This window comes from Pituophis catenifer, unplaced genomic scaffold (genome assembly GCF_029215685.1).
Source record: "Pituophis catenifer annectens isolate HBS135680 unplaced genomic scaffold, rPitCat1.0.hap2 SCAF_7, whole genome shotgun sequence".
In the NCBI taxonomy this organism is placed as follows: Eukaryota; Metazoa; Chordata; class Lepidosauria; order Squamata; family Colubridae; genus Pituophis; species Pituophis catenifer.
In genome coordinates, this window is record NW_027256887.1 from 66,803,555 (window position 1) to 66,816,902 (window position 13,348).

The window sequence follows — 13,348 nt, forward strand, 5'->3', positions numbered from 1 at the left end:
ATCGAGAGCTTGTTGCAAATATCATGGCAACTCTTGGGGAGAAGTGCTGCCTGTCCCCAAAAGCAGTAATGTGGGGCATGAACATTGACAAGGAAGAGGTCCATGGATGCTGTGTTGAGGATCCTGGAGTAAGTTTGCTAATTTCCCTTTTTGCAATGAACTCAGATCATGAATAATGGAAAAATGGAGCCACTGAGAAATAAGTGATAAAGGTTTAGAGAAGTACTGAAGCTAATACTGTAATTCTAACATTATTAACTAATGGTGAGCTGAAAAGCATTGCTAATCTACCTGCAAACCCTCAAAGCGAACCCAATTTAATGATTTAGTTCAAGAAATTTCAGGAATTTGAGTTTTATAATATTTTATGTATGCCTGCTACTTCTTTTTTTAACCATAACTTGCTTACTAACTAACTTGCTTGATAACTAAGAACTAGAATTAGTTCAAGAACTACTCAGTTTCTCATAATGCTGTATGGTATCTTCTAAGTGTTTCTTAACTGTAGTTCTCATAAATTCTTGCCACTATAGTCAAGAGCATCTAGGCCATAACAGGCAAGAACTTCAGAATTCTATATTTTTTTTACTTTCTATTCCTATATGACCTATCCCACAACTAGTGGTTTTGTTGTTCACTTGAGTGGCAGTGTACAGTCTCATACTCCATCTTGGCAAAGACAGCTGAGCTATTACCTTTGTTCTTTCTCATATAAACATGCATAACTAGCTCCCTGTTCTCTTCAAAGCAATACCCTTCCTCGAGCATGTACTGGCATGTGCATTAAACTTCAGATGGGAGCCTTCTGTTGCAAGAGAGAAAAAGAGACCAGTTTGTAGCTGGTACTTTGCTTTGTCTCTTTCCGGTAGAGGATTATTACATGGCATGAGCTCAAAGTTGCTGACATTATTTGAAGAAACCAAAAAGTATAAAACTTTGATCAAAATTCAGTGTCAGCATCAGTGCAGTATTTGACGATATGAATACATATTGAAGACAAACATTAAAAAATTCTGAGTAATTAATTTAGAGAATAAGCTCTTGAAAAGTTTAAAATAAAGGTGTACATTTTATTTTAAAATACACTTTATTTTAAACTTACATGCTACTTCTAAGTGGGAGGCACATATACAAACTGCTGTAAGTCCTACACCGTTCACCTGAATTGGATGTACATACCCTCAAATTAAAGCTGACGGTCTGCAGTTAACGCACATTGTGTTTGTTTCATTCCAACTCCATTATGGTGGTGTATAGAGCCAAAGATGTTAGAATTGTGTTGATGTCCCAATATTTCTGGACCTGACTGTATATGTATACACACATAAAATATACAAAATATATAAATTGGAATATAATCATGTTTAAAACATGAAAAAAGTACGGAAAGTGTTAATTGCATTAAATGAAAGTAAAATGGTAATTGTTGTGGATAATAAGCAAACCTTATAAAGAAATATGCAAAAATAACATTTAAACAATCCCATGAACAAAAAGCTGTTTGCTTCTTTCTATTGGATCCATAAAATGGTTCTACAAATTACATTATGTAATATGACCCAAAGGAATAAGAAAATATATGATTGGGATGACTAGTCAACATATATTTTTATGTCTGTCTGTTTATCGCTCTCCTTCATGGGTTGAGCCTGAATTAGGCCCTTCACAGTAATCTCTTCAAGAGAGTTGAAGTGGCACGCAGATTCATCTCTCTGAGCATGGGAGCATCGCCCGTTGCTTTTCCAGATTCCAGCGTGCCAGTCAGCTGGTCTATACGTGCGCACCAGAAACCAGGAGAGCAGCCACCTGGTGCGCATGCACGGACTGGGAAAATGATATTCCAGTTTTTAGCACACAGATGCGCGCCAGCCACCTAGTCTTCCAGTTTCTGGCACGCATGCACGCGTGAAGAACAGGTGGCCAGCGTGCCAGAACCCAGAAGAGCAATGGGCGATAGCTCCCATGCCCAAAGATGTGGAGAGGGGATCCCGGCGGTCGCTTCCTAGGGGAGCAGAGTTGTCAGCCAGGACAGGCGGGCCGGGGCTTCCCTCCCTCCCTGCTTGAGCGGGCTTCTTGCGCAGCTCCAGCCCGCGGCACCGATGCACATCCATGGTTCAGAGTGCCTGGCCAGCTCAGGGGCAAGGGGGCGGCGGAGGTTCTCCTGGCTGCTTCTGGCATCTATCTATGATGGCTTAGGACAGGGCTGTCAAACTCCCCGGCCCGCGAGCTGGATGTGTCACGCACGCCCAGTTTAGCAAATGGGGAAAGTCTTGATACATCACGTGATGCCGCTGTGACGACGTGATTTTGACACCCCTGGGTTAGGAAAATCAGAATCTCAAAATTATGCTGCAGACCTAAAATGGGACATTATGTGTTTTTTTTCTAGTACTATGTTGTCTAGTCTCTGAAACAATTTCCCACTTCGTTAGACAAAAATGATGGACTGGGAAATTAATAGTAAAATAGATTTGAACAAATTCACACATCAAACATCTATCTGTTTCTCACTGAAATGTAAATCCTATTCATCTTTTTCAGCTGGGTTTCATCTGTTTTTTCCAATGAATGATGGCCAAGCCTCAACTGGCCACAGTTTTCTCTTACATCTAAACTTGCTGTAAGCATCAGAAAGGTCCTACATTTCAATCATACATTTCCAAGAAGCATCTTCATCTATATACACAGAAATACAAGAGTGTCATTATTTTTTCTTCCTTTGTTCCCCTGCAAAATAAAGTCAAATATAAGTTGCCTATATTTTTATTACAGGGTTTTGCCACCCACAAACAGTACATTTTGCCTCTTCCTTGAGAGGAACATAAAAGTGATAATTTTGAATGTTATAATTGTCATTTTGAAAGCAGCATGTTACCTGCCACTGATTATTACGAAGGATTAGTTAAAGCACCCAAACAGTTGCTTTTGGTTTTTATTGTGCAGAAAAAAATGGTTGTGCTTTCCTAAAACAGAGAGGCTATAATAACATTCACAGAGAAGTCTTTTCATCCAAAAGAAATCCCTTTTCAGAAACAGGAACAGAAGGAACTCAGCTACCTTGTAATCAGTTGATCCAAAGACCCGTTCAGCACATTATGTGTCGTTGCTGCTTTTGATTCTTCCAACTCCAGACATGGCCCTATTCCAACTTTCTTCCTAGGGTAGTCATTGCTAGAGCCCTGTAGCCTTATATTAGATTGTAATATATTAGATTGTTTCCAAGTCTAAACATTAGCATCTCCCAAGGTAGTGACCTCCCATATATGGGATTAAAATTTTGAGCCACATATGCCAAGAATGTTGGAATACGTAGTTCACATCAGGAGTGAATACATTTGGGAAGAATTTGTCAAAATGCATATTTTTAAAAAGGTAAAGGTTTCTCCTGTCCACTCGTTTTCACTGCGGCACATAGAACACTGTTACCTTCCCACCACAGTGGTACCTATTTATCTATTTGCATTTGTATACTTTTGAACTACTACTAGCTGGACTCACCCCATCATGCAGGAGTTGGGGCAAGTAATGGGAGCTCACCCCATCATGCAGCGCACGGGTCTCGAACCTGGGCTGTTCCAGCTGATAAGTTCAGTGTCTTTAACTGCTGAGCCATCACATTCCTATTTTAAAAATATTTAAAAATAATAACTATATACTGAAATTCAACTAACTTTTGAAAGGTGTAACTTAGTTGCTGACCAGATGTTAGATTTTTTTTTTAATATAGCCCTGGTTTTTAAACCAGATTAAGATTTGGAATTCTAGGAGTTGGGGTTCTTATGCATCTGGAAATGGTTTGGGAAAATTCTATAAATTTATATGCTACCCTCAACATAATCCATTGGGTATATCACTCTTAGTCCTGCTCTATGACTATCATAGGCAATCTGGACACTATTTATAAAATTCAGTCCATGCTAAAAGTAGCTATTTTTTATTTGTATCCCAGTAAAGCTGTAGAAAGGGAGGGGGGGTACAATTATTGATGATAAACAAAGGTAGATCAGGGCCATCATGTTCACTGCAACTTGAGATTCAGAGAAGTAAGTATATGTCAAGGAAGTTAGAAGATTGAAGAGCTGAAAAGCCCTTGATCAGAGATCAGAGCAAAAATGACTCCGATCCCATTACAGCCTGAATTGGATTAGAATTATTTTCAATTGTTTTCTGGTTTCAGAAGACATCAAATGAAGTTAAGGCCCAAGTCAAAGCATTCATGTTTTGAAAACATACATCATTTTGTGGAATCCTCAGGCTGGAGCCAAAGCTCTTCCACTAATATTACCAGAAAAAGAAAAAAGTCAGATCTTTATCAACAAGCACATGGCCTGCTTTCTCTGGAGAAAAAAACCAACTATACATGCACCATCATTCTAAGGCAAGCAAAGGATGATCTGATAACAACAAAAGTAAAAAAAACTAGAACACTTCTAGAAGGAAAAAGATTTTTTGATAGGAAAGTCTCATTGATTTAATTGGGAGACAGAAGATGAAAGTCTTGTAAATTTTAGTTCAGGGCTTACAGTAAATAAGTTTATGAAAAAAAACTTATTCTGGAAACATTTAACCAAAGCAAAAGGACTGCATTGGAAGGTGATTTCAGTAAAGAAAAATACATGGCCAGCTCATCCCAGCTCTGAAGGCTTAAAAATTCATTTATTTGCAACCATGATCTAAGCTGGCATTGATTTTCAAATAAGGTAAAGAGTCTATCATCTTAACTGCAATGGCTGAAATTAGAGTAGTCTCACAACAATGAATCGGTAATCTTTTGCCTGCAGCCTGGCACAACATACCAATGGAAACGGGTTTTACCTTTTTACTAATTTAGTCTTATCACTCAGTTTTTTATTTTGTTTTTTTTTTCCCCAGAGGAACTTTCCATTTGAATTTGAAAGATTTCTGTTCTATGGCTACAGTATGTTCTAGACAGGGGAAACAAATCAGCTTTCTGATTTTAATCAGAGTAAAATTGATCTTTGCCAATTACAGATAAAATTTATAGGGAAAAAGCATATGAGGCACAGACATAGTTTCCATTTAATTTTTCAAAAATATTAACTTGGAAGTGAGGAACAGTTAATGAAGCTATATGGTTACTACAGGTAGTCCTCAATTTACAACAACCGTTCAAAGTTACAATGGCATTTTAAAAAATTACTTATGACTGATCCTTACCCTTACAACTGTAACAGCCTCCCCAAGAGGGCTGTGAAAATATTTACAGACCCCCTCGCATCCTGGACATAAATTGTTTCAACTCCTACCTTCAAATATTTCCCTCAACACTATCAAACTATTCACTAAGTCTGCATTACTGTTACTATTACTATTAGTCTTCTCATCATTCCTATCACCCATCTCCTCCCATTTATGACTGCATGACTGTAACTTTGTTGCTTGTATCCTTAATCCCAATCAATATTGATATTGATTGTTTCCCAGTATGATTTGATTGCTTATTTGTACTCTATGACTATCATTAAGTGTTGTACCTTATGATTCTTGACAAATGTATCTTGTCTTTTTATGTACACTGAGAGCATATGCACCAAAGACAAATTCCTTATGTGTCCAATCACACTGAATAGAATAGAATAGAATAGAATAGAATAGAATAGAATAGAATAGAATAGAATAGAATAGAATAGAATAGAATAGAACAGAACAGAACAGAACAGAACAGAACAGAACAGAGTTGGAAGGGACCTTGGAGGTCTTCTAGTCCAACTCCCTGCTTAGGCAGAAAACCCTACGCCACTTCAGACAAATGGTTATCCAACATCTTCTTAAAAACTTCCAGTGTTGGAGCATTCACAACTTCTGGAGGCAAGTTGTTCCACTGATTAATTGTTCTAACTGTCAGGAAATTTCTCCTTAGTTCTAAGTTTCTTCTCTCCTTTGGACATTTGGGCATTTGGCAACTGGCATGTATTTATGATGGTTGCTGCACTTAATTAAGGTCAGATCTTGTTCGTAATAAGGATAGAAGACTTGACCCCTTAGGAAGAGTCCTGTCCTTCTAGTCAGATTTCCAAATCATCAACTAGTCAGACTTTTAATAATAAGCTTATACTTAGGAAACATCAAGATGTGTTTCCTAGAGTCCAAAGAATCACTCTTGTTCTCTTGAATAAAATTAATTTCTCAATTTGTGTTTCATGTGAGAAGATGGAAATCTGAGTTGGGCCTTAGTAGTTGCACACAAGATCTGGCATGAACTCAAATGAGATTGTTGGAAATCCCAACAACTTGTTGGATCCCAACCCTGCCCTAGGCAAGAGTTTCTTTCCAAACTGCAGCAGTGCACAATTGGTTCCAGCAACCTGTATATATGCCAGTAAACCAGCACTCAGTAAGAGCACCAAGCTATTTTTGAATTTACAGTTCTGTCAAAATTATTTGCCCACTTGCAGGTTTTCTATATGTTTGCATATCTGTGCCACACGAACAGAATTTGACATGGAACCGATTTGCACAAGGACTCCACTGATACATAAAGGAAATATGAATATAAATCTGAAAAACTTTGAGACTGGTTGTTTTTATTTTATAAATAAATAACCCTTCTCATTATGCTTGTGTGAAAAAAGTATTCAATCCCCTAATTCAGTGAATTCAATAGAAAGATAACTAAGACCAGTTATGTAAGCATTTTCTTTAAACAATCAGGGCTGCTTGGGAGAGCTCAGCTCTGTTTGAATCTCATAAATTTTGGCTTCCTTCTTCTCAGGGAAGTTATCATTACACAGATTCTAGAAGATTCCCCATTCAAAATTAATTTCTAAAGACCTCTGTAGAAAAGTAATTAATACCAAGCAGATTCAAAAAAGCCTGTAAACCTTTTGGGCCTCACAGATCCAGAGATACAGTTTTGAAGTGAAGATTTTCGACAAGACTGAATTTTCTCTAATGGGCTACTATAAAATTCAATCCGCCAACACAACATAAAATCATTCATGAAGCTACAAAGAACCGCAGAACCATCCCAGGGACCTGCAGGCTTCTTGGCTGAAGTCAATGTTCATGATTCCACCATTAGAAAAGCACTGGGGGAAATGTGTTTTATGGGAGAATAGCAAGGCAGAAGCCATGACTTACTAAGAAGAATGTCAACATTTACCTCAAGTTTGCCAAAAAGCACCTGGATGACTCTCTAGCTTCTCATGCCATATTCTGTGACAATGAGGCAAAAGTGCTTTTTTTTTTTTTTTTTTGAAGCTACCTGCAAGTTCTTATGACTGGCTGAAATCAAACACTGCATGCCACAAGAAAACCTCTTAACAACTGTCAAGCCCCCAGGTTGAAATACACAATTGAAGTTTGCTTTGGCATTTTAGGACAAACAGAATTGCCATCAAAGGAAGCCTGACTTCTGCTCTGTATTAATGAACTATACAAGCTATTTCTTTGTCACCTGAAATGAAAGTGGATGTGCATCGTGTAATAAGGCAATGATTTCAAACATGTCTACAAGAGAATGAATGATGAAGAAGAAATCGATCAAGTCAAGATCCACCTATATAAAAATGTGGCAGGACCTGAAATCAGCAGTTTGGGCAAGAAATTGCTCCAGGATTATTGAACTGAACAATAGTGGGTTCTACTTACCTTTGCTACCACATGCACACAGCATCCATGATAACGTCTAGGTGGGTGGACAGAGCCTCCCGCTGCCGCCACTACCAGTTCGCTCAAACTGGGGCGAACCGGTAGAAACCCACCACTGGAGCTAAAGCAGTTCACCATGGATGAACTGGTCAGAATTCCTCCACAGCAGTACAAGAGACAGAGAAATAATTACAGGAAGTTTTTAGCTGTATTAAAGGGGCATTATATTTTGGCATATTACATGTGGATGACTTTATGTAACAAACTAGGCAAGCATCAAACTTGGTGATATTGGTTCACTCAATAGGACTGACTTGATGCTCTGATAATAATTAGTGTTAGCAATCAGCAAAAATTCAAGAAATACAAAAGCAGGCAAATATTTTATAAAATTCACATGTTTGAGATTCATCTCCTTCCTATTTAACAATACAAAATGGAGGAAACTATAAACTCAGTTCCTGAAACCTACTCCAGCCATGGTGGTTGAATTCAGTGATGTGGTTTCTCAGCTTTTCGAGGCAAGAAATACTGTGATAAAAGTCCTAAAGAAACCACATCTATTCTGAACTCTGGCAGTATATAAATAAAATAGTAAAGCAAACCTATCATTGTTTAAATATACTGAAGACTACCAACAGAAGTACAAGTGATGGAACAATAAAAATCCTAGCCCAGCTATGTTTGTAACATGGATCCATAACTTTCTTTATTCAACCTATCTTGGGTCTTTTTGTTCCCTTTCTGGCTGGTATCTATTGCTCCATGTAGTAGGCTCTTGGCTTATATACCAGTAGTGAGTTTCAATTTCATTTGCTACCGGTTTGCTCCAGTGGTGGGTTGCCCCCGGTTCGCACCGGTTCTATAGAACCGGTAGTAAAACCAGTGCGAGGCTCTGCCCACCGACCCCAACATCATCAAAATGCTTCTGTGCATGCGCAGAAGCTTCTATGCATGTGCAGAAGAGTGTGCGTGCGTGCGAGCGAAGCAAGCGCGTGCACGTAGCCCTGCTGCAAACCGGTAGTAAAGGTAAGTAGAACCCACCCCTGGTTTGCTCATGGGTGCACGCACGCGATGCTTCTGCGTATGTGCAGAGATGTCCGGGCAGGCCTCCCACCACCACCGCTACCGGTTCACCCAATCTGGAGCAAACCGGTAGCAACCTACCACTGCTATATTCCATGGTTTATTTTCTCATTACAAATATTGTTCTTAATTATCTGAGGACTAGTTTTATATAGTGGATAAGGCCCCAGGTAAGAAAGCATGAAAGTGTGAGTTCTAGTCCCATTTTACAAAGCCAGTTAAGTGACCTTTAGTCCAGTGGTGGGATTCAAAATTTTTTACTGCCAGTTCTGTGGGTGTGGCTTGGTGGGCGTGGCATGGATTGGTGGGCATGGCAGGGGAAGGTTACTGCAAAATCCCAATTTCCTCCCAATCAGCTGGGACTCAGGAGGCAGACAATAGATGGGGGCAGGGCCAGTCAGAGGTGGTATTTACCGGTTCTCCAAAGTACTCAAAATTTCCGCTACCGGTTCTCCAGAACTGGTCAGAACCTGCTGAATACCACCTGTGCTTTAGTCAATCATTCTCTGTCAGGCCTAGAAAGAAAGGAAAAGACACTTCTGAAAATCTTGCCAAATAAGGCTCATTTTTTTTTTCTTAACTATCTTCCTTCATCACTGATGATTATAGATAAATACATTATACTACCAATGCAGTGGCTTTTATTATCTGAAAGCCATAAAAATGAAAAATTGGGGGAGGGGGAATGACTTGATGTGCTTTTGGAGAAAGACCTGCTGCTGGGAAGGTACTTCACCTTTGCTTTGAGTTCTCAATAGATCAAATGGAAATTTTCTTTTTTGAAGTGAATTTCTTTTTATCTTCCCCTTCTGAAAGAAAGGTGTGTGTGTGTGGGGGGGAATCCCAAGAACTAAGTTCACTTTCATTTGTGTGTAAATGATCTGTTACTGTTTATTGTCTAGAATTGGCAGAGGTTGTTCTCCACTTCTTCTTCAAATGGTATATTTGTGGTAGGCCACCACTGTTTCTGAACTTTTAAAGTGTTCTCATGATAGCGTCTAATCCAACTTAAATGCTATTTGTCTGTGTTGGACTTTATTTATTATTTATTTATTTATTTAATTAAATTTTTATACTGCCCTTCTCCTGCTGGACTCAGGGCGGTGCACAGCCTAGAATAAAAAACATCCCAATACAAAATTTAAAATTTTAAAAGAATTAAACAAGTTTTGGCCCAAAATTTAAAACCTCCCGACTAAAATCCATTTACAATTAAAGAGACTTTGCTCTTTCCCTTGCTCTCTCCTCATCATTAGTGTTTAAATTCTGTCAATGTACACAGTGATTGGAAAAGACCCTGATGTTGAGAAAGATTGAAGGCAAAAAGAGAAGGGACAGGAGAGGATGAGATGATTAGATAGTGTCATTGGCGCAATGGACCTGAGTTTGGACATAGGTATTTATTTATTTATTTATTTATTTATTTATTTATTTAATATTTGTCAACAAGTACAAGGAAACAAGTATCAGTATAGACATAGATATGGACACATGAAAATTGGCACAAATAAATGGATATAAATAAGCAAAACATAGCCATAAACACATAAAATAAGTACATATAAATGGGGACAGTATGACAGGGACAGTAGGCACACTGGTGCGCTTATGCACGCCCCCTTAGGGACCTCTTAAAAATGTGAAAGGTCCACGGTAGACAGTTTAAGGTAACAGGTATGGGGGTTAAAGAAACTAACAACAGGATCAGGTAGAGTATTCCAGACATTTACTACTCTATTGCTGAAGTCGTATTTTCTGCAATCAAGATTAGAGTGGATTACATTTAATTTGTATCTATTGATAGCCCTTGTGTTATTGTGGTTGAAGTTAAGGTAGTCATTAACAGGTAGGACGTTATGGTAGATAATCTTGTGTACTAAGCATAGGTCGGAACGTAGACGGCATAGTTCAAGGCTATCTAGGCCTAAAATGTCAAACCTGATGGTATAAGGAATTTTATTCCAAACAGAGGAGTTGAGTACTCTTCTTGTAAAATATCTCTGGACCTTCTCTAATGTATTAATGTCCGAAATACAGTGTGGGTTCCAGGCAGGTGAGCAGTATTCAAGGATAGGTCTGGCAAAGATTTTGTATGCCCTAGTTAGAAGTATAGCATTACCAGAGAGAAAACTTTGTAAAATAAGGTTGGCAACTCTTAGTGCCTTTTTAGCAATGTTGTTACAGTGAGCTCTGAGGCTTAGATCTTTTGAAATGAGTACTCCTAGGTCCTTAACAGAGTGTGGGTCATCTTTTAGATCGTTTCCGCCCAGCTTATATTTGATGTTCTGATTTTTATTGCCAATCTGCAAGACTGAGCATTTGTTAGCAGAGATTTGGAGTTGCCAATTGTTTGACCATTCAGATCAAGGTCATTTTGTAGGGTAGTAGATTCCGGGAAACAGTGGAAGATAAGGAGATCTGATGTGCTGTGGTCCTTGGTGTTATGAAGAATGAGACACAACTTAGCAAGTGAACAACAACAATAACAATGTATGCAGAATGCATATGTGTCTGTGTTAGCATCAGCCTTGAGAACAGCTTTAATCAATTATGACAATATGCAAATTACCTCTATTATATTGTCATTTCTTCAAGAGTTTGGACAAGTTGTTGTAGGTTAGGAAAATGCAAAACACACCATTTTAAGGATAGACTTTTTCATCTGGAAAATTCTACAATAATCATTCTTTTTTTTTGAGTGTAGCAATCTGGCTGTTCCATAATGGTCCCACAGTTATACTGAGATAAATTTTCCAATACAGTAAATGGCTGTATTCCAAATGTATCTAAATATGAGGATATTTAGAGAGGCCTCTGCAAGCAGATCACTAATGATCCAGACTGACCCAGACTGCCTTCCCCGGTCATATGTGTTACTCCAGAAATTGCATAACATAATATTTGAGAATTCTGGTAGCTACAAAACCAAGATATTTGGAGGGTGCTTCATTAGAAATGGCTGATATAAAATTAAGAGAAATAAGGAATAGTCCTCCACTGTGTTCCCTAATATTCTGGAGAACCAATCCTGGTTCTGAGAAGACCATATTGGAGGATCACCTTTTCTTTCTCCTTTTCCAGCTTAATACTACCTCAGTTCAGCCACCACAAAGCTAAAAGGTTGCTAAGCTTTTGTCTGAAAATATGAAAGGTATTTTTGTTTGAAAGCAGGGAGGGGACAGACAGGAGACGATCCTATAATGGAGGAAAATGATAGCTATGTTTTAGCTTTTATTCCTTTTGATCATGAGATCGAAATGAACTTTAAATAGAAGTGGTTTAGTAGATTTTGAAAAATGCTAATGTGCTGAAACAGAAAATGCAATGACTGAATTCCTGTGGGTGATCAATTACATTAGAATTCTTGCATAATTACCAATTGTGTACATGAGGAAATTTTCAAAATGTTTTTTTTTAATGGTACAATTGTCCATATTAGCAGTCTACAATCAGTGCTTTCAAGCATTTAACCCATGAGGTGATCCATTTCAAGAAATCCAGAGAAACCTCCCTTTCAATAAATGCAGTAGAACTTTCACTGCTTTTTCATGCTTCCAGCAACCAATGCAAGGCAGATATTTTCCTTGAATCCTCAGCTCATGTTGACCAAGTCAAGTCAAACATTTCATGGTGTGTCCAGTGAGGAATGGCTGGCTGTTTGGGGCAGCTCAAACTCGATGGTTGCCAAAGTATGTTGCTAAAGCACGTGGTATACAGGAAACTTGTTGAATAGCTGAAGGCTGGTTCCCAGTTTATGGAATTTCAAACGGATGTAATTATGACTTGGATGAAGTTCAAGTCTTAAGAGGAATTGCCAACTCTTTCATGAGGGAATAAATCCCTCCCAATGAGAAACCATAGAAGATGGGTTTGATTTTTCTCTTGTGGGTGTTGCCTCGAAATTCTCATAGAGTAACACATCTCATCATGCATTATTTAGCATACGTCGAATAACCGGCTAATTAGCTAGTTTTTTGTCATTGATAATTTGGCTAAATCAGCATTCCATTATTTTAAAACTTTCATTCCCCCATATATACTAGACTATACACCTATTATTTCTGCCCACTGGCCTTATTAGTTAGGATTAATGTAATTTATATTTCAAAACAACTAGAAAGATATATTGGAGAAACTCATGGTAAACGGAGAAGAACAGACTGATACAAAAAAAATAACTTTGTGGGATAATTCTAGGCATGTTTCGAAAGAAATAATAAATGTGATCTGGCCAAAATGAGAAAGATTTAAACTCATGTTCCAGTGTTCTTGTTATACCTATCTCACTTCAATCATTGTTTCTAGCTGTTCCTACTTTGCTTTTGAAGTTTATATTGGAAATACTTTTTAAACATTGGTTTGACTTTGTCGTAAGCATGTGAATGCCTGAGAATAATGTTATTATATAATATAATGTCTAAGTAGAGCTGGACCGGGTTATATCTGAATGAAATTAGGGATTTCTTGTTGCTATTCTGTTTTGCTTATGAAAGAAAACACTTATATTCTCTCCTGATGGTCATGTATTCCATATCATCATAAATATATTCTCTAAATTTTAATATAACTTCAGCAAACGTTTTCATTTCATTTCTTTAAAATAGAAGTTCTGGTCACCATGATACAAAAAAGATGCTGAGACCCTAAAAAG